Source organism: Triticum aestivum, chromosome 3D (genome assembly GCF_018294505.1).
Source record: "Triticum aestivum cultivar Chinese Spring chromosome 3D, IWGSC CS RefSeq v2.1, whole genome shotgun sequence".
NCBI classification, from domain to species: Eukaryota; Viridiplantae; Streptophyta; class Magnoliopsida; order Poales; family Poaceae; genus Triticum; species Triticum aestivum.
In genome coordinates this window covers 283,507,280-283,526,750 of record NC_057802.1, presented here as the reverse complement: position 1 = coordinate 283,526,750, position 19,471 = coordinate 283,507,280, and positions in this window count along the sequence as shown.

Here is a 19,471-nt window from a genome sequence, read left to right as displayed (position 1 = left end):
CGCCGCCGGGCTCGTCTCCGGCCTCCCCTCCGGCGCCCGAGCTCCTCCTCGCCTCTCCCTCCGGCCACCGCACCGTCCTCTCCGGCGAGCCGCCCGCGCCGCCGCACTGGAGCTTCTCCCTCGAGCTCTTCCTCGTTATGGATCGGGTCAACTGCGTGCGTTGACTTTCTCCTCGACCCCCGATTTTTCTCTAAGTCTTCATCATCTTACAGCATGTGCCCCTGATCAACATTGCATAACTCTTTGCATATAGCTCCGTTTCACGCGTGTAATATGTCAAATTGTTTGTCTCGTAATGCTCTACATTTTGTTCAATTGTACCAGGTTCATTAGAGGCCATCTTGATGCCCAAATCTCTGTTGCAAGAGTGCTAGTTGCTGTTATCTGCTGGTTCCTAGCAGAACTTGGAGATTTGTTATTTTTGTATCATTTAATCTGTGCATCTTATGGGCATGAGCTTTCCATGTGTTTTGTTGTATGCCATGCCATCTTTCCAGTGGTGTATGCCATGTATTTTTATGATCTTTGTGGTGACTAGCACAAGCATGCAAACTAGGCTCCGTAATGTTTCTGATTTCAGAGACTTAGTATTTTCTGTCTGTCTTCTGTTATTTTGTTGCCTTGTAAACTTGATGCTACAGAGAGATCCATGCATATTTTGGAGATGTTCAGTAAGGATGATTTGTAGATATAGTTCTAATTGATCCAGACCTGCCCTTGTTTGCAATTATGGAGTGCCATAGCATGACTCAATCTTGCTCTACTTTTGCTATAAAATATTTCTGGCAGATTCTTAACATGATATTCATTTTTGCCAAGCTTGTTGTAGTTGATCCATACATGCTATGCTTTTGTTCTTGCCATGGATAGCTTCATAAACATGCCATCTTGCTGTAGGTATGATTTTTTTGTCATGCATTGCTCTGTAGTGAGTGCATCAAGCTCACAAAGAGGCCTTCATATTATTATTTCTGCCATGCTCTGTTTTCATGGTTGCCATCATATCTTCTGGTCCTTTTTGGCTTATGGTCAGTAAGGGACTTTTGTCATATGCATTTAGTAGAATTCTTCCATGCCATGCTTTGCTATGTTAAGGTCCTGTAGCATGTTGATTTCGTGCTCTGAACATTGCTACCTGATGCTGTTTTCTGCCATGTCCAGTAATTTCACCAAGTCTGTGAACCTGTTATCTTTTGCACTTTTGCCATGCTTGTGTGAGCTTGATATGTTGTGATCTAGCCATAGCTCAGTGTTCATCTTTTGTCAAGCATCTCCTGTAGATTACTGCCATATGCTTTGTTGCTATGTTGGTGTGCTGTAGCGTTGTTGCTTGTTGCATTTTAAGTGCTACCATGCTGTTAATCGTAGATTCGTGTCATTCTTGTTTTGCTTGCCATTTGCAAACCGTGCATCCGTTTCCGGTGATCTTTATATCGATTTCGACCGAAATCATCCCATCTTTCCAGTGGCATGCTTGGTTTGCCAAGTTACTGCCTTGTTCATCATTTTCCTTCCGGAGCACGCATATGCATCGCATATCATACATGTTTTGCATCATGTTGCTTGTGCATTTCTCGTGATTGATTGTGGTTCCGTTGCTTGTGTTCTTGTCTTGGGTAGAGCCGGGAGACGAGTTCGTGAACGAGGAACCTGTTGAGTACGCTTACGAGGATCAAGCTTTCGACAACTCTAAGAACCTTGCAGGCAAGATGACCACCCCTCGAAATCACTTCTATCTTTGCTTTGCTAGTTGTTCGCTCTATTGCCATGCTGCGCTACATATCACTTGCTATATCATGCCTCCCATATTTCCATGTCAGCCTCTAACCATCCTTTCCTAGCAAACCGTTGTTTGGCTAAGTTACCGCTTTTGCTCAGCCCTTCTTATAGCGTTGCTAGTTGCAGGTGAAGTTGAAGTTTGTTCCATGTCGGAACATGGATATGTTGGGATATCACAATATCTCTTATTATATTAATGCATCTATATATTTGGTAAAGGGTGGAAGGCTCGGCCTTATGCCTGGTGTTTTGTTCCACTCTTGCCGCCTTAGTTTTCTGTCTTACCGGTATTATGTTCCTTGAGTTTGCGTTCCTTACACGGTCGGGTGATTTATGGGACCCCCTTGACAGTTCGCCTTGAATAAATCTCCTCCAGCAAGGCCCAACCTTGGTTTTACCATTTGCCACCTAAGCCTTTTCCCCCGGGTTTTCGCGAGCCTGAGGGTCATCTTTATTTTAACCCCCGGACCAGTGCTCCTTTGAGTGTTGGCCCAAACCGAGCGATGTCCGGCGCCCCCTGGGCAACCAGGGTCTATGCCAACCCGACGTCTGGCTCATCCGTTGTGCCCTGAGAACGAGATATGTGCAGCTCCTATCGGGATTTGTCGGCACATTCGGGGGCTTTGCTGGTCTTGTTTTACCATTGCCGAAATGTCTTGTAAACCGGGATTCCGAGACTGATCGGGTCTTTCCGGGAGAAGGTTTATCCTTCGTTGACCGTGAGAGCTTATGATGGGCTAAGTTGGGACACCCCTGCAGGGTATTATCTTTCGAAAGCCGTGCCCGCGGTTATGAGGCAGATGGGAATTTGTTAATGTCCGGTTGTAGAGAATTTGTCACTTGACCCAGTTAAAATACATCAACTGTGTGTGTAGCCGTGATGGTCTCTTCTCGGCGGAGTCCGGGAAGTGAACACGGTTTGAGTTATGAATGACGTAAGTAGGAGTTCAGGATCACTTCTTGGTCATTTCTAGATGACGACCGTTCCGTTGCTTCTCTTCTCGCTCTCATTTGCGTATGTTAGCCACCATATATGCTTATTGCCGCTGCAGCTCCACCTCATTACACCTTCCTTTCCTATAAGCTTAAATAGTCTTGATCTCGCGGGTGTGAGATTGCTGAGTCCCCGTGACTCACAGATTCTACCAAAACAGTTGCAGGTGCCGACGATGCCAGTGCAGATGATGGGATCGATCTCAAGTGGGAGTTCGATGAGGAACGTGGTTGTTACTATGTGTCTTTTCCTGATGATCAGTAGTGGAGCCCAGTTGGGACGATCGGGGATCTAGCATTTGGGGTTATCTTATTTTCATTTGGATCTTCACCGTAGTCGGTCTATGTGTGTATTTTGGATGATGTATGGATTATATTTATGTATTGTGTGAAGTGGCGATTGTAAGCCAACTCTTTATCCCATTCTTGTTCATTACATTGGATTGTGTGAAGATGACCCTTCTTGCGACAAAACCACTATGCGGTTATGCCTCTAAGTCGTGCCTCGACACGTGGGAGATATAGCCGCATCGTGGGTGTTACAAAGCTATTGCCGGGGGCTGCAGATTCAAGTATCCAACCACGGCAAGCCAAGGTTGCCGGGGGCTGCAGATTCAGATAAGTCTTTTATCCCCTGTTATGCATTTCCGTATGGAATTGGGACGTATGAATCCTCGTTTATTCCTAGGCCATCGTGCTCCCCCTTTCCTGTGCCCAAGAACTATTCTCTGGGCCGGAACTTGGTTGTAGTCGTTGTGAGAAGGAAGTAAACAAAGGGCCTAATCCTACTTCGCCCCTACCTCCGCCAAGAGCGTGAGTATGGTCGTGCTATGAAGTGAGGGGACGGCGAGGCCTGTTGCCGGGCGACAATGTTTATCAAAGGAATAACAAGGATTCATTCCTTGGCATGGGCCTCGCTCACGCACAAAGAACCCGTCAAGCCCCCTTTTTCATTAATACATTCCAAACAGGTACAGTTCGTATGAAACGCAAACATGAGCAAGGGGAGTACAAGGTTTAAATCTGACAAGTGCCCGCAGGCTTAAAAACTAAAAAAGATAAGTGCTCCATGATCCCCTTTCTTGCCCCTTTCCTCCCAGGTGCGGCAGGTGAAGGCAAAAAGGAGACGACGGGGAACGTGCCGATGGAGAGCTTGACGAGGAAGACCCTCGGCAGGGCACGTGGCCGAGGGAGGAGGGCGGTGCGGTCAGTCGGAGTCGGCGTCCTCCCGCTCGACGCCCTTGTCGTCGCTGTCGCTGTCCTCCTCGTCACTCCCGCTTGAGGAAGAGTCTTCATCATCGGAGGAGCTCCCCACGCAACACCTTAGGCGAGTTCCCGAGTGCCCAAAGACCTTGATGGAGAGCAGGCCGTTCTCCATTAATTTAAAGTGGAGAACGAGCCCCTCTGACAAGCTGTGGGCACGAGTGAAGGTCTTGCATCCACGACGAAGATACATAACGTGAGGGGCGGGGAAGTCGACGTCGACCCACATGCTGCCATTCCCGCAGCCCCTCATATGCAGCCTCAAAGCCTGTGGCGGGTCGAGCTCCATCTCCCGAGCGAACGGAGTAGGGAGACGAAGACGGCAACGCACTGGCCTGTGCAGCCTGATGAAGAATTCGCGGGGCTGGTCTCCGACATGGTACTCCATTGGCGGTGGGGCCGCTGGCGGAGGTGAGGCTGGTGCGCCGCCCCGTCCTCCTCTTCCCCGAGCGCCACGGCGGCCTCGGCCTCGCCCCCTCCCCCTTCATTTCACGGCTGGCTCCGCCACCACAAGCTCTTGGGAGGGAGGGGCACGCTGTCGAGCAGAGACCCTCGTCGCCGCCATCGGAGTGCTGGCGCGCCCTCTCGCCATAGCAGAAGGAAGGAAGGAGCCAAGGTGGAAGGAGATGAATGATGAAGGATTGAGGGGTGCCATCCCCCTCCCCTTCTTATAAAGGGGCGGGGCCGGGGCTCGGCCGCCCCACTTAACCAATCCGGCCGCCAGGGGCGCAGGGAATCGAGACCGACCCGCTGCTCCAATCAGCGATGGCCCGGTTTCCCGCCCCGCCATTTAAGGCCCGTGCCCCCCGCGTCCACCACCTACCATCTTCGAGGCATGGGGGACACATGGCGAGCAAGCCAAAGTCGAGAAGACAAGTGAAGCGACCGTTTTCCACCCCGTGATCGTGGGGCACGGGCGTCTTGAAGGCCACGGCTCGAGTCCACTTAGTAAATGATCCGCGTCCCTGCGTTTTCCTATTTTTATGGGGAAGGCGCGGGTCGCCTCTTTACCATGATGTGACGCATGCGTGCAGCAACCGCCCCACGCACGACCCCCACGTCACGCATTCAACGCGGGTTGTGGGGAAGCGCAACGAGCGAGGAAGTTACTGTAGTAAAAACTCCGCCGCATGCGCGCCCGCGCACCGTTCTGGCCTGGCCCAATAACGCCCTGCGCTTATATGTGGCCCAGGCCCAGGGGCTCTTGTCGGGGTATAAAAGTAGGGGTCCCTTTTTGTACCCCTTTACTTGTGCGCGGGCAGTCGCAGCCCCATGCCCGTGGCCACGCTTGGCGGGGCAGAAGAGGCAAAGATTACCAGAGCCGTGCTCGAAACCAGAAGCATGAAGAGCTGAGGGGCGAGGTGAAACTCCCTCGGCAAGGTCCTTGCCGGGGCGGCCTTCGCGGCCCCGTCAAGAACCTTGCCGGGGCGACTTGCTCAATGCCAGCAGGGCTGCCACCCTTGAGCCTAAGAGTTCCAACGCCCTCAACCACATTGGAACCAAAGCTCAGGAGGCACCTTCGTGGTGGCATGTAGATCTTTGTGAAGACCAAGAACATACAAGACTGGATGAGAATCAGAAGACGAAGATCCTCGGCAAGATCCTTGCTGAGGATACCCGCGAGACCCCCCCCGGCAAGACCCTTGCCGGGGACACCCACGACGCTGTGGCAAGACCCTTGCCGGGGCCCCGGCAAGACTCTTGCCGAAGACATCCGCGGGGCCGCAGCCAGGCCCACACCCGCCAAGGCTCCACCGCCATTCCCACATAGCTGCCAGCCCGCCAACTAGGCAGGCACCTATGTGGCAACGTGCGGCTTCCAGGCCAACTCAGCAAGCACCTGTGTGGTGGCATGCAGATCGTCATGAAGACTCTGCCACCGCACCAACTCAGCAGCCAGCCAGCTAGCATGGGACTACACGCCTCGTCAGCTTGAACGTGCGTCAAAGCCAGGCGAGGCGGCGACAGCTGAGACAAGATTCCTTGCCGTCCCCGATAAAGCGAGAATGGCACGTCGGCAGCGCATTGAATGTGTTTGTCCTATGGTGCCAGAAGATAGACTCGACTACTGTACAACTTTCCACCTCCTGTGTGCCACTGTGGCAACCCTTTTGACTATAAAAGGAGGCCCGCGGCGTACATAGTGAGGATTTGGACTTTTTGGATCCTGCAAGCTTTGTAGCTAGTCCAAGAACACCAGATAAACATAAACCAGCAGGAGTAGAGTATTACGCATCACTTGCGGCCCGAACCTGGATAATCCACCTGTGTTGACCTCTTAAACCCAATCTTTCCACAGCCCCGCGCCTGCCAACCAAAGCAAAAAGGATTCCTCGTGATCCCGTAGGTGTCGTTTCCCCCGACAAGCGTGCTCTCAAGAACTTGAGCATTTCCATCTCATCAGGGTCTTACCAACATCCGTGTCGAGGATCCTGGCAACACATCGTACTACCATGATGAATAGTGATGGATGATTGCAGATGCAAAGGAAGACAACACTTTCTCATATTTCACCTTAGCGATGCCAAGGAAACAAAATCTGGATGTTCGACCGAGAGACATTTAGCACTCCGCTTCTAATGTTCTCCTTGATGTACCAGCTTAACCCAATACCATTCGGTATCTGGAACATCAAGTAAAGGTTTGACTTCGGGAGCTCAAGGAACCCATAAGGAACAACTTATGTACAAAGTCATACCAACTCCTCATAGAAGAATGGCCAAATTGCTGACTCAAGATACTACAATAAGGGATCTCCCGGATAAGTGTGTTGGCCATGACATCCACTTAACGGTTCAAAAGACCAATATTATAATTCTTGGGAACGTCCCAACCATCATATCTGCCTGAGATTCAGATCTGGTTGGTGTCAGGATATTCCAGACTCAGCATGTCTGGAAGGAAAGTTTGCAACACAAATCAAAGAGATGACTTGCAAGAATATCAGGAAATGGACTACGGTAGTAATCTCCAAAACACGAGTTGGTTCTGCTACACACATGTGAACACGCTGTCCCAGACAAGCATGACCACATAGTAGTCTTACAACGAAACACTACAGAGTTCAGGTGGGGAACCATCATCGAGGATAACGAAGTCCTTACATAAGTCCGGATAAGCTCTTAAGAAGGAACTTCTTCTCCTTGAACAAGTCAATCAGTGGCTTCGTGTGCTAGGAAACACATATAGAATGGAAGCGGCCAACCTATCAAACCATAGAGCACTTCGCACATGCGTGACTAACTTGGGACGATTCCAGAGGAAGCAAAAACAAGCTTTCTCGAATTCATGGCGGCAACTTGCATCAAATGCACATGAATTAGAGGAAGTCACTTCTTTCATCCAAACATATGCTCCATGAGCTAGCATGAAGAAATGCTTTCAAAAGTTTCCAACACTAGCTTAATGTTCAACAAAATCGTGGAGAAGATAAGGATGTTGTCGATGGGCTCAACAACATTTATCGAGGTTCCATATAAATGGAATTCCACAGTCATGGGAACAAGGTGATAGCATTGGTCAGATCCAAAAGATATAATGGTGTATGCTCAAGGAAACAACCACGGGTAAGACAACATTACGAACATCGTTGGTTCTGATTTGATTTGATGATAGCCCATACTCAAATCAAGGATTGGATAAGACAATAGTGCCAACAATTGATCACGAGGATCAATTGATGAAGATATCTTCTTTGTTCAACACACACACACACACAAAAGATATCCCTTTGAAATGAACTAAGTCAGATAAAGCATTTATCTTCCAACTCTCCAAGTTATTGTTTAGCTTTTCCAAATAGTTCAGGAGTATCCAACACAGATCCTTGGAGAAAGGGTGGTTTATAGAAAAACCAACTTGATCACGAACTCAACATAGTGGTTAGGGAACAACCTGGTAATACTTCCGAGAAGATATTTCAAAAATCACGAACCATGGATATGTCTCTAAGCTCAAGAACAATCTTGCTTTTCAGGGCAAGACGATACGATCAAAATAGTGAGGGATTAGCACAATCCTAACCCATTGATCGAAGAGTGCACCAGAGACATGGACTAGGTAGCACGATTAATCTTAGAGTGATGATTCAATAACCAACATGCTAAAAATGGAGTCATTGTCCATTAACTACCAAGCAACGGGGTTGCTAGGAGTATTGATTTCACGCATCACGCTTCATTTGTCGGCATTCGGGTCGCAATGACACGGGAACCGAGGAATGAATGATGATGGTGATAAGTATCACTAAATCAAGAATTCATAAGAGGTGGTGCAATTCCCATGACATTTCTGACATAAAGAGGCAACACTCCAAGGCAGAACGGAACAAAAGCTGGATTGGCATTTTGATCTCCGGAATACAACTGCTTTGACTCAATCCCAGAGATGGACGAGGTACTGGAGTTTGTTTCTCCTAGTCATTCCGAAATAGAATGGCTTGACGGACCATAAGAATAATAGGCATCGATGAACGAATGCACGCATACTCTTGACTATCAATTGATAGACGAAGGTCAGAAAACAACTAAAGAGGGACAACTCGAGGAACATACGATTTTCTGAGTTGTAGGTGCATAGATTAGCATGTCAAACGAGTTCAACATATTTCTTCCGGATAACCCATGCTGAAAGGTAGAACTGGCATAGTCACAACATAGAATCGAGAACTCATCCAGAGTACTCTGGTTGTGATCTTTCGGTTTAACGAGGAACTTCCGCCATAAGTAGTTCATGGTATTTGGAAGAGGAAAATACCACGTACCTTGAGGACTATTGCAAAAGTTACCAATATCCTAAAGGAACTAGCAAACACTATCAACATGAAGTAAGTAGGGTGAATCTCAGTTTCAAGAACCCAGGAATGGAATGCCTACTAATTAATTGGCATCACGGGATGCTTTCGAGAATGATAACCAGAATCATCACATTGGGAACACAAGACATGGCTAGATTACTAGGTGATCCTCTAAGACACCTAGGGTCATAATAATAGCTCCAACACATATGTCGAGGTAGCAGAGCACCTCAACTCACCAATTAGTGTGCTAAACTGGCCCAAAGAAACATCGGGAACGGAAAGAAGGGAGTTGCTAATGCATCAGACTATTTCGAAACCTGGGATGACTCGGACAGCATAACGGCTGTAAATGGTCAAAAATATTTGAGACATCCTGCAAATTGGTGGCATAACCACTCAACATCACAATAACAAGGTTCCGAGATCAACTGTCAACACACGGAAGTAGTAGGAACTGAACTGAGGCTTGAATCCATCATGCCTATAAGTCTCTATCATAGTAACTCGTCATCCTGATGGATAGATGAGAAGGCCTAGTTTCTTAACCCCGTAGGAAAGATGAGGTTGACTCCGATCAGAAGGACATAAGGTAAAGGAGTACAAAGAGCCTTTTGTTCCCTTCCACAATCAATTCCCTTATATAACTAAAGCACCTCTAGACTCGACTTCGACCACTTTGGCTTGGTAAACCTACAGGCAGTCAAGCTCTGATACCAAAACTGTCAGGACCCCGATCCTAAGTCACACCGATCTAGCATGTAACACATCATATCACCTTGCGGCCTCACGCACGATATTCCCACGGGTGCCACCTTACCTGGCCCGGGACCGTTTGCGCATTTTGGCTCACGTATATGATAGTGTCGCTAGTATCCATATGACAGAGAACCCGGGCCGACATGACTAGTCGTAAACCTAAGGTGGCGCTAACTTACAGGGACATGCATACATGACCCAGCAACGAACGTGTCAATCAACAACGTATGAACCCAAGTCGTAGCAAGCTACAAGGACTTAAAGGAACAACGTGTGACATTTCCCCGAAGGGACAGACACAGGAATGAAGAAGGACACATGCTGGCTAGCCTAAGTGTTCCGGAGCAGTAGCAAGCTACCATGGCTCAGTGGAAGCACTAGGAGACATTTCCCGGTAAGAGAGGCTACCAAAAATAAACAACTAGGTTGTCGGATCCCACACATACCAAGCATTTCAATAACATACACACAATATGCTCGATATGTGCAAATACAACATGGCATCACAACAAAACTCTACGACTCAAAGTATTTATTCATTAGGCTCCAAGGAGCCAGATATTACAAACATGGGTCTGATGACCCAGTATTCAAGTCATACAAGCAATAAGCACATGTGGAAGCTTAACCTGTCTGAGTACACACAACTACAAATGAAAAAAGCTGAGAAGCCTGACTATCTACAAGACCCTGCCAAGGGCACTCGTAGCTGAGGTAACAAGCTAAACGTCGAAGTCCAAGCAGAACTACTAGCGAGACTGAGGTTTCTCTGCAAAAATATAAATTAAGCAAACATGAGTACAAATGTACCCAGCAAGACTTACATCGGAACTAGCTACATATGCATCAGTGTCAACAAAGGGGGTGGTGGAGTTTAACTGCAGCAAGCCAGCTTTGACTCAGTGGCTATCCCGAACTACGTCTGCAAATAACTCTTTTGAGGTGGCGCACACGAGTCCACATATTCACCAATCAATACACCACTATGGATTCGCTCCCGTCTCCCTACGAGAACGCCATCCATAGCACTCACGCTTATCTTGCGCATTTTAGAGTATCCACTTTCACTTGACTATGAACTGTATAGGCAACCCAGAAGTCCTGTACTGCGGACGCGGCTATTCGAATAGATCATTTATAACCCTGCAGGGGTGTCCTTCTTCACACATGTTTCCACCACTTAACGTCTGCACACGACATGTGCTTGGCAGACTTCAAGCCAAAGCCGACGTGGGTGTAGACCACGACCTGACTAACCACACAAGTCCCTAGTCCCGGTTTATCGCCTATTCAGGTTCCATCCGCAGGGAGTCCGGCCGAGGTTTCCACTACGGCCCCGAACGATGTGTGCAAGGTTCCTGAGGCACCAAACGGGCGACTCGGTACACCGGGCCACGTGCCTACCGCATCATAGCCCACCCCTCGGGTCAGCGCTGCGCACGGCCTCCAGCATACTACAAACACCAGAAACTACTTGCAACTCCTAGCCAGAGGACAGGGGGGTTAATAAGTCGAGCGGGGTCATATTTCAGGGCCCAACGTGTGGTAGTAGCTGTTCATGGATCAAAAACACAGAACTCAGTTCCTGAGGACGGTTTCAATGAGACAACCCACCATGTACTCCTACATGGCCTCTCACCGCTACCTTTACCAAATCGTGTTCACACACTTAGCTCTCAGCAGTAGGACATGTTCACCACATTCCAATTCATCCCCGATGAATCAGACCTGACTCAACTCTAAGCAGTAGCAGGCATGAAAAACAAGCATGAATGAGTAGGCACATCAGGGCTCAAACAACTCCTACTCATGCTAGTGGATTTCATCTATTTACTGTGGCAATGGCAGGTCATGCAGAGGAAAGGGGTTCAACACCGTAGCATGTAACAGTTGAATCGTTGTTGTCCTAGTGCAGTAAAAGAGAGCAGGAGCGAGAGAGTGGGATTGTATCAGAATGAACAAGGGGTTTTGCTTGCCTGTCACTTCTGAAGATAGAGAACTGTTCATCGATGTCATTGAACTCATCGTCGGAACAACGTCTACTGAGGGGGAACAATACCGGCAAACAGAGAAGGAACACAATCAATGCAATGCGATAATATGATGCATGAATGTGACATGGCAATATGTTATGGATTGAGCTAATGCAACTAGCAACAGGTTAAATGAAGTTGGTTTGAACCACAGGTTCAAATTCAAACTCCATATGTGATAATTTAAATGCCAAACATTTGATTTGCCCTATTCAGAAACTACAAGTTATTTCAACATGCATGAAAATTGTACAGATGGATAGATTGCATTTTTCTAATAATTTTTCATATATAAATAATTTCATTTGGAGTTACGGTTGGATTTCTATGATTTTTGGAAGTTTAGGACATTTTCTGGAATTTCCTGAATTAGTTTTAATCCAGAAAATCCTTTACTGCGTCAGCATGACATCAGCCTTGCATCAGCAAGTCAACAGGGCTGGTCCAGGTCAAACTTGACCCATGGGACCCATTGGTTAGTGACCCAAGGCTGGTTAGGCTCGCTAACACGTGGGGCCGGTCAAGGGCCACGTCAGCATGGTCAATGCTGACACGTGGGCCAATGTGATTAAATTAAACTAAACAAGAAATAATGGTGGTTAATTAAGGGCGTGGGACCCAAATGCGTGTGACTAGTTGTGGGGGATTAGCGTGGTCATTAGTGCTAATTGGTTTAGCCGGAGTTAGGCTGCCGGTGAGGTGTGATACGTCTCCAGCGTATCTATAATTTTTTATTGTTCCATGCTGTTATATTATCAATCTTGGATGTTTTACAATCATTTATAGTCATTTTATATCATTTTTTGGTACTAACCTATTGACATAGTGCCAAGTGCCAGTTGCTATTTTTTTCATGTCTTTACATCACAGAAAATCAATATCAGACGGAGTCCAAATGCCCCGAAACTTTACGGAGAATTTTTATGGTCAAGAAGGAACACAACGGACCCTGGCTGCGCCTGGGGGTGCCCCGAGGGGGGCACAACCCACCAGGGCGCGCCAGGAGGCCCAGGCGCGTCCTGGTGGGTTGTGCCCACCTCGGGTGCCCCCGGGACCACCTCTTTTCTCTATAAACACCCCAATATTCCAGAAACCCTAGAGGAAGAGACGAAATATTCATCCATTCTTCGCAGAGTCCAGAACCACCAGATCCAATCTAGACACCATCTCGGATGGGGTTCACCACCTCCATTGGTGCCTCTCAGATGATGCGTGAGTAGTTCTTTTTAGACCTTCGGGTCTGTAGTTAGTAGCTAGATGGTTTTCTCTCTCTCGCTGGATTCTCAATACAATGGTCTCTTGGAGATCCATATGATGTAACTCTTTTTGCGGTGTGTTTGTTGGGATCGATGAACTTTGAGTTTATGATTAGATCTATCTTTTTATATCCATGAAAGTTATTTGAGTTTCTTTGATCTCTTATATGCATGATTGCTTATAGCCTCGTATTTCTTCTATGATATTTGGGTTTTGTTTGGCCAACTTAATCTATTTATCTTGCAATGGGAAGAGGTGCTTTGTAGTGGGTTCGATCTTACGGTGCTTGATCCCAGTGATAGAAAGGGAAACGACATGTATGTATCATTGCTACTAAGGATAAAACGATGGGGTCTATCTCTACATAGATAGATCTTGTCTACATCATGTCATCGTTCTTATTGCATTACTCCGTTTCTCCATGAACTTAATACACTAGATGCATGCTGGATAGCGGTCGATGTGTGGAGTAATAGTAGTAGATGCAGGCAGGAGTCGGTTTACTAATCTTGGACGTGATGCCTATATAATGATCATTGCCTGGATATCGTCATAATTATTTGAAGTTCTATCAATTGCCCAACAGTAATTTGTTCACCCACCGTTTGCTATTTTTCTCGAGAGAAGCCACTAGTGAAACCTACGGCCCACGGGTCTTCTTTCTCATATATTTGCCTTTGCGATCTACTTTTTCCTTGCATTTATTTTCAGGTCTATTAAACCAAGAATAAAAAAATACAGGGTCTGTTTTATTCGCCTCTCTTTTTATTCGCCTTCACAAAAATTTGCCGTTTCATTCGACTCTCTTTTTCGTTCGCCGTTTTCTTGTCGGGTTTGTTTTTGTGTGCACTCTTGTTTGCGTAGTCATGATGCCTCAAAGAAAATATTATGATGTTCCTTACCCAAATATTTTGCTTGAAATTGAGAAAAGTACTAAGGAATATATGACTACACAATTTGAGCATAATAAGTATTTTACTGAAGAACTTAAGGAGCACTTTGTTGTGCTTGATGCTATTACAAAACAACTTGATGATATCAGTAGAGAAGTTTGCAATCTCCAATCTAAGTATGCTTTTGCCAAAAGTTTGCTAGGAAAAATATCCGATGCACAAGCTACCTTAGTAAATCAAATGGCCGCTAAACCAATCTCGTTAGAAGGCAAAAGTGATGAAGATCTTAAAATGATTGGTGTTTCTTCTATTGATTCCTTGTTTAGTAAAGTTAAGATTGATGAAAAAGGGATTGGAGAAGAGTCAACTTTAGGTAGAAGGCGTCCCAATATTTCGGAGGGTGAAAATCTTGTTGAGAAAATTGATGAAAGTGGGTTTGAAGAGGTCAAAACTTTAACTAGTGATGTGCCCACTCTTTTGGATTACAACAACTTTAATTATGATAGTTGCTCTTTGATTGATTGTATTTCTTTGTTGCAATCCATGATAAATTCACCCCATCCTTATGAACAAAATAAGGCTTTTACTAAACATATTGTTGATGCTATGATGAAAGCTCTTGAGGAAAAATTGGAATTAGAAGTTTCAATTCCTAGAAAATTGCATGATGAATGGGAACCTACTATCTAATTCAAGATAAAAAAATTATGAGTGGTTTGCTTTGTGTGACTTGGGTGCTAGTGTTTCTACAATTCTGAAATCTTTATGTGATGTGCTTGGTCTTACTAATCTTGAAGAATGTTCTATGAATTTGCACTTGGCGGATTCTACTATTAAAAAGCCTATGGGAAGAATTAATGATGTTCTTATTCTTGCAAATAGGAATTATGTGCCCATACATTTTATTTGTTCTTGATATTGAGTGCAATCCGTCTTGTCCAATTATTCTTGGTAGACCGTTTTACGCACTATCGATGTCGTGATTGATATGAAAGAAGGCAATATTAAGTTCCAATTTCCTTTGAGGAAGGGTATGGAACACTTTCCTAGAACTAGAATTAAGCCACCTTATGAATCAATCATGAAGGCATCTTATGGATCTCGAACCAGAGATGACAAAACTTAGATCCTTGCTTTATGCCTAGCTAAGGGCGTAAAACTATAGCGCTTGTTGGGAGGCAACCCAATGAATAAAATTTATTTTTGATTTTTGCTTCGTGTTCTTGAGTGTTTACACAATTATGCTACTGTTATGATTGTGTTTTTTGTGTTTTAATTAGTGTTTGTGCCAAGTAGAACCGATAGGATTTTCTTGGGTGATAGTTGTTTGATCTTACTGAAAAAGACAGAAACTTTGCGCTCACGAAAATAATTCTCATTTTTTATCAGAAAGTGATTTTGCCCTGATTATTTTTGCAGAAGATTAATATACATGCTTAGGTCGTCCTGTTTTGTCAGAAGTTTTTGAGTTCCAGAAGATTCCGTCTAAGTCAGATTGCTACAGACTGTTCTGTTTTGACAGATTTTGGTTTCTTTGTGTTGTGTGCTTATTTTGATGGCTCTATGGTTTTCTTTGATGAGTTTTTGCCATAGAAAAGTTGGAATATAGTAGATATAATACAAAAACAAAATGTGAATTGGTTTGATACAGTACTTATAGTAGTGGTTTGCTTTTTACACTAATGGATCTCATGGAGGTTTTGTTGAGTTTTGTGTGATTGAAGTTTTCAAGTTTTGCCATAGAAAAATGTGAATCATCACTGGTTAAGGTTTTCACCCTTGTCCATAAATAATGAACATTTTTGGAGGGCATTCTAGGTTCATTGAAAATATTTTTGAGTTGAACCTATTTGAATTGATTTAGTGCTAGGGCTTGGTCATCCCCAATTCAAATTTCCTTTGAATTTAAACGTGATGCATGGATGCTTTAATGCAACTAGTTACAAACAATTCTAGGGCTGTGACAACTGAAGTCAAACTTCATAAAATTTGTCCAAATTTATAGAAAAATATGAACATTTACAATAGCAAATCTATATGATGTGAAAGTATATTCAATAATGAATCTAATGGTATTGATTTGTTATTGTATATGTTATTATTTCTATCTATAGACTTTGTCAATGATTAAACAGTTTGACTTTGAGCAAAGCTAAAATGCGGAGTAAATAAAAACAGAGGGAGCACGCTGATACGTCTCCAACGTATCTATAATTTTTGATTGTTCCATGCTATATTATAGTCTATTTTGGACATTATTGGGCTTTATTATACACTTTTATATTATTTTTGGGACTAACCTATTAACCGGAGGCCCAGCCCAGAATTGTTGTTTTTTGCCTATTTCAGAGTTTCGCAGAAAAAGAATATCAAACGGAGTCCAAACGGAATGAAACCTTCGGGAACGTGATTTTCAAAACGAACGTGATCCAGAGGACTTGGACCCTACGTCAAGACATCAACCAGGAAGGCATGAGGTTGGGGGCGCACCTACCCCCTGGGCGCGCCCTCCACCCTCGTGGGCCCCATGTTGCTCCACCGACGTACTTCTTCCTCCTATATATACCTACATACCCCCAAACTACCAGAGACGGAGCCAAAAACCTAATTCCACCACCGCAACCTTCTGTACCCATGAGATCCCATCTTGGGGCCTTTTCCGGAGCTCCGCCGGAGGGGGCATCGATCATGGAGGGCTTCTACATCAACACCATAGCCTCTCCGATGATGTGTGAGTAGTTTACCTCAGACCTTCGGGTCCATAGTTATTAGCTAGATGGCTTCTTCTCTCTTTTTGGATCTCAATGCAATGTTCTCCCCCTCTCTTGTGGAGATCTATTTGACGTAATCTTCTTTTGCGGTGTGTTTGTTGAGACCGATGAATTGTGGGTTTATGATCAAGTTTATCTATGAACAATATTTGAATCTTCTCCGAATTCTTTTATGTATGATTGGTTATCTTTGCAAGTCTCTTCGAATAATCAGTTTGGTTTGGCCTACTAGATTGCTCTTTCTTGCAATGGGAGAAGTGCTTAGCTTTGGGTTCAATCTTGCGGTGTCCTTTCCCAGTGATAGTAGGGGCAGCAAGGCACGTATTGTATTGTTGCCATCAAGGATAACAAGATGGGTTTATATCATATTGCATGAGTTTATCCCTCTACATCATGTCATCTTGCTTAAAGCGTTACTCTGTTCTTATGGACTTAGTACTCTAGATGCATGCTGGATAGCGGTCGATGTGTGGAGTAATAGTAGTAGATGCAGGCAGGAGTCGGTCTACTTGTCTCGGACGTGATGCCTATATACATGATCATACCTAGATATTCTCATAACTATGCTCAATTCTGTCAATTTCCCAACAGTAATTTGTTCACCCACCGTAATACTTATGCTCTCGAGAGAAGCCTCTATTGAAACCTATGGCCCCCGGGTCTATTTTCCATCATATTAATCTTCCAATACTTAGTTATTTTATTGCCTTTTATTTTACTTTGCATCTTTATCATAAAAATACCAAAAATATTATCTATCATATCTCACTCTCATAAGTGACCGTGAAGGGATTGACAACCCCTTTATTGCATTGGTTGCGAGGATTTATTTGTTTGTGTAGGTGCGAGGGACTTGTGCGTGGCCTCCTACTGGATTGATACCTTGGTTCTAAAAAACTGAGGGAAATACTTACGCTGTTTGCTGCATCACCCTTTCCTCTTCAAGGGAAAACCAATGCAGTGCTCAAGAGGTAGCAAGAAGGATTTCTGGCGCCGTTGCCGGGGAGGCCTACACCAAGTCAAGTCAAGATTTGACTCCCGACAATGAGCCATTTATGGCGCCGTTGCCGGGGAGTCTACGCAAAAGTCAACATACCAAGTACGCATCACAAACCCTTATCTCCCGCATTACATTATTTGCCATTTGCCTCTCGTTTTCCTCTCCCCAACTTCACCCTTGCCGTTTTATTCGCCCTCTCTTTTCCGTTCGCCTCTTTACCGCTCGATTTGTCGTCATGGTTAGCCCTTTATCAACTCCGTTGTCTCCTGAGTTTGAAGTTTTTCACTTCAAACAAAGACAAGGAGAAAACTTAAAAGATGCTTGGTTTAGAATGATGGAGTCTTATCGCAATTGTACCTTTGAAGTAAACCTTAGAATTCTGCTTCACAATTTTTATGTTGGACTGCATATGTCTCATAGACAACTCTTGGATTGCGTTGCCAAAGGCAATTTTATTGAAATTGATCCCAGTATTGCGCATGAAGTTATAGAAGGTATAGTGGGAACACTACCTCAACAAAAGGGGCCTCATCATACCCAGGAAGAGACGCAAGTTTTTGAGAAAATTCGCGAAGTAACGAAAATTTTACAAAAATCTCTTGAACCTCTTAAGGGTGTTAGTGGAAATCTTCACCGCATGAATATGTTGATTACCCTTTGCAATAAGCGGTTGGATTCTTTAGATCTAAAAATTTCTGAATATGAAGGGAAACGTAAAGAACCTCCCAGATTCGAGCATGATTCCGCTAAAAAATTGAAAGCCAAATATGGCAATACCTAGGTCTATCCTTGCTTTTATGCCTAACTAGGGGCGTTAAACGATAGCGCTTGTTGGGAGGCAACCCAATTTTATTTTTAGTTTTTTTTTCTTTTTGCTTCTGTTTAGGAATAAATATTTTCTCTAGCCTCTGGTTAGATATGTTTTTATGTTTCAATTACTGTTTGTGCCAAGTTAAACCTATAAGATCTTCTTGGATGATAGTTATTTGATCTTGCTGAAAATTGCAGAAACTTTCTGTTCACCAAAATAATTGTTAAAAATCACCAGAAAGTGATAAAATATTGATTCCAATTGCTGCTGATCAATAAACAAATTGTCTAGGTCGTCATATTTTGGCTGAATTTTTGGAGTTCCATAAGTTTGCGTTAGTTACAGATTACTACAGACTGTTCTGTTTTTGACAGATTCTGTTTTTCGTGTGTTGTTTGCTTATTTTGATGAATCTATGGCTAATAAAATAATTTATAAACCATAGAGAAGTTGGAATACAGTAGGTTTAACACCAATATAAATAAAGAATGAGTTCATTACAGTACGTTGAAGTGGTGTTTTGTTTTCTTTCGCTAACGGAGCTCATGAGATTTTCTGTTAAGTTTTGTGTTGTGAAGTTTTCAAGTTTTGGGTAAAAGATTTGATGGATTATTGAACAAGGAGTGGCAAGAGCCTAAGCTTGGGGATGCCCATGGCACCCCAAGATAATCTAAGGACACCAAAAAGCCAAAGCTTGGGGATGCCCCGGAAGGCATCCCCTCTTTCATCTACTTCCATCGGTAACTTACTTGGAGCTATATTTTTATTCACCACATGATATGTGTTTTGCTTGGAGCGTCTTGTTTTATTTGAGTCTTTGTTTTTAGTTTACCACAATCATCTTTGCTGGACACACCTTTTGAAGAGATACACACATGATTCAGAATTGATTAGAATACTCTATGTGCTTCACTTATATCTTTTGAGCTATATAGTTTTTGCTCTAGTGCTTCACTTATATCTTTTAGAGCACGGTGGTGGTTTTGTTTTATAGAAACTATTATATTCTCATGCTTCACTTATATTATTTTGAGAGTCTTAAACAGCATGGTAATTTGCTTAATCCTAATATGCTAGGTATTCAAGACTAGTAAAAACTTTCTTATGAGTGTGTTGA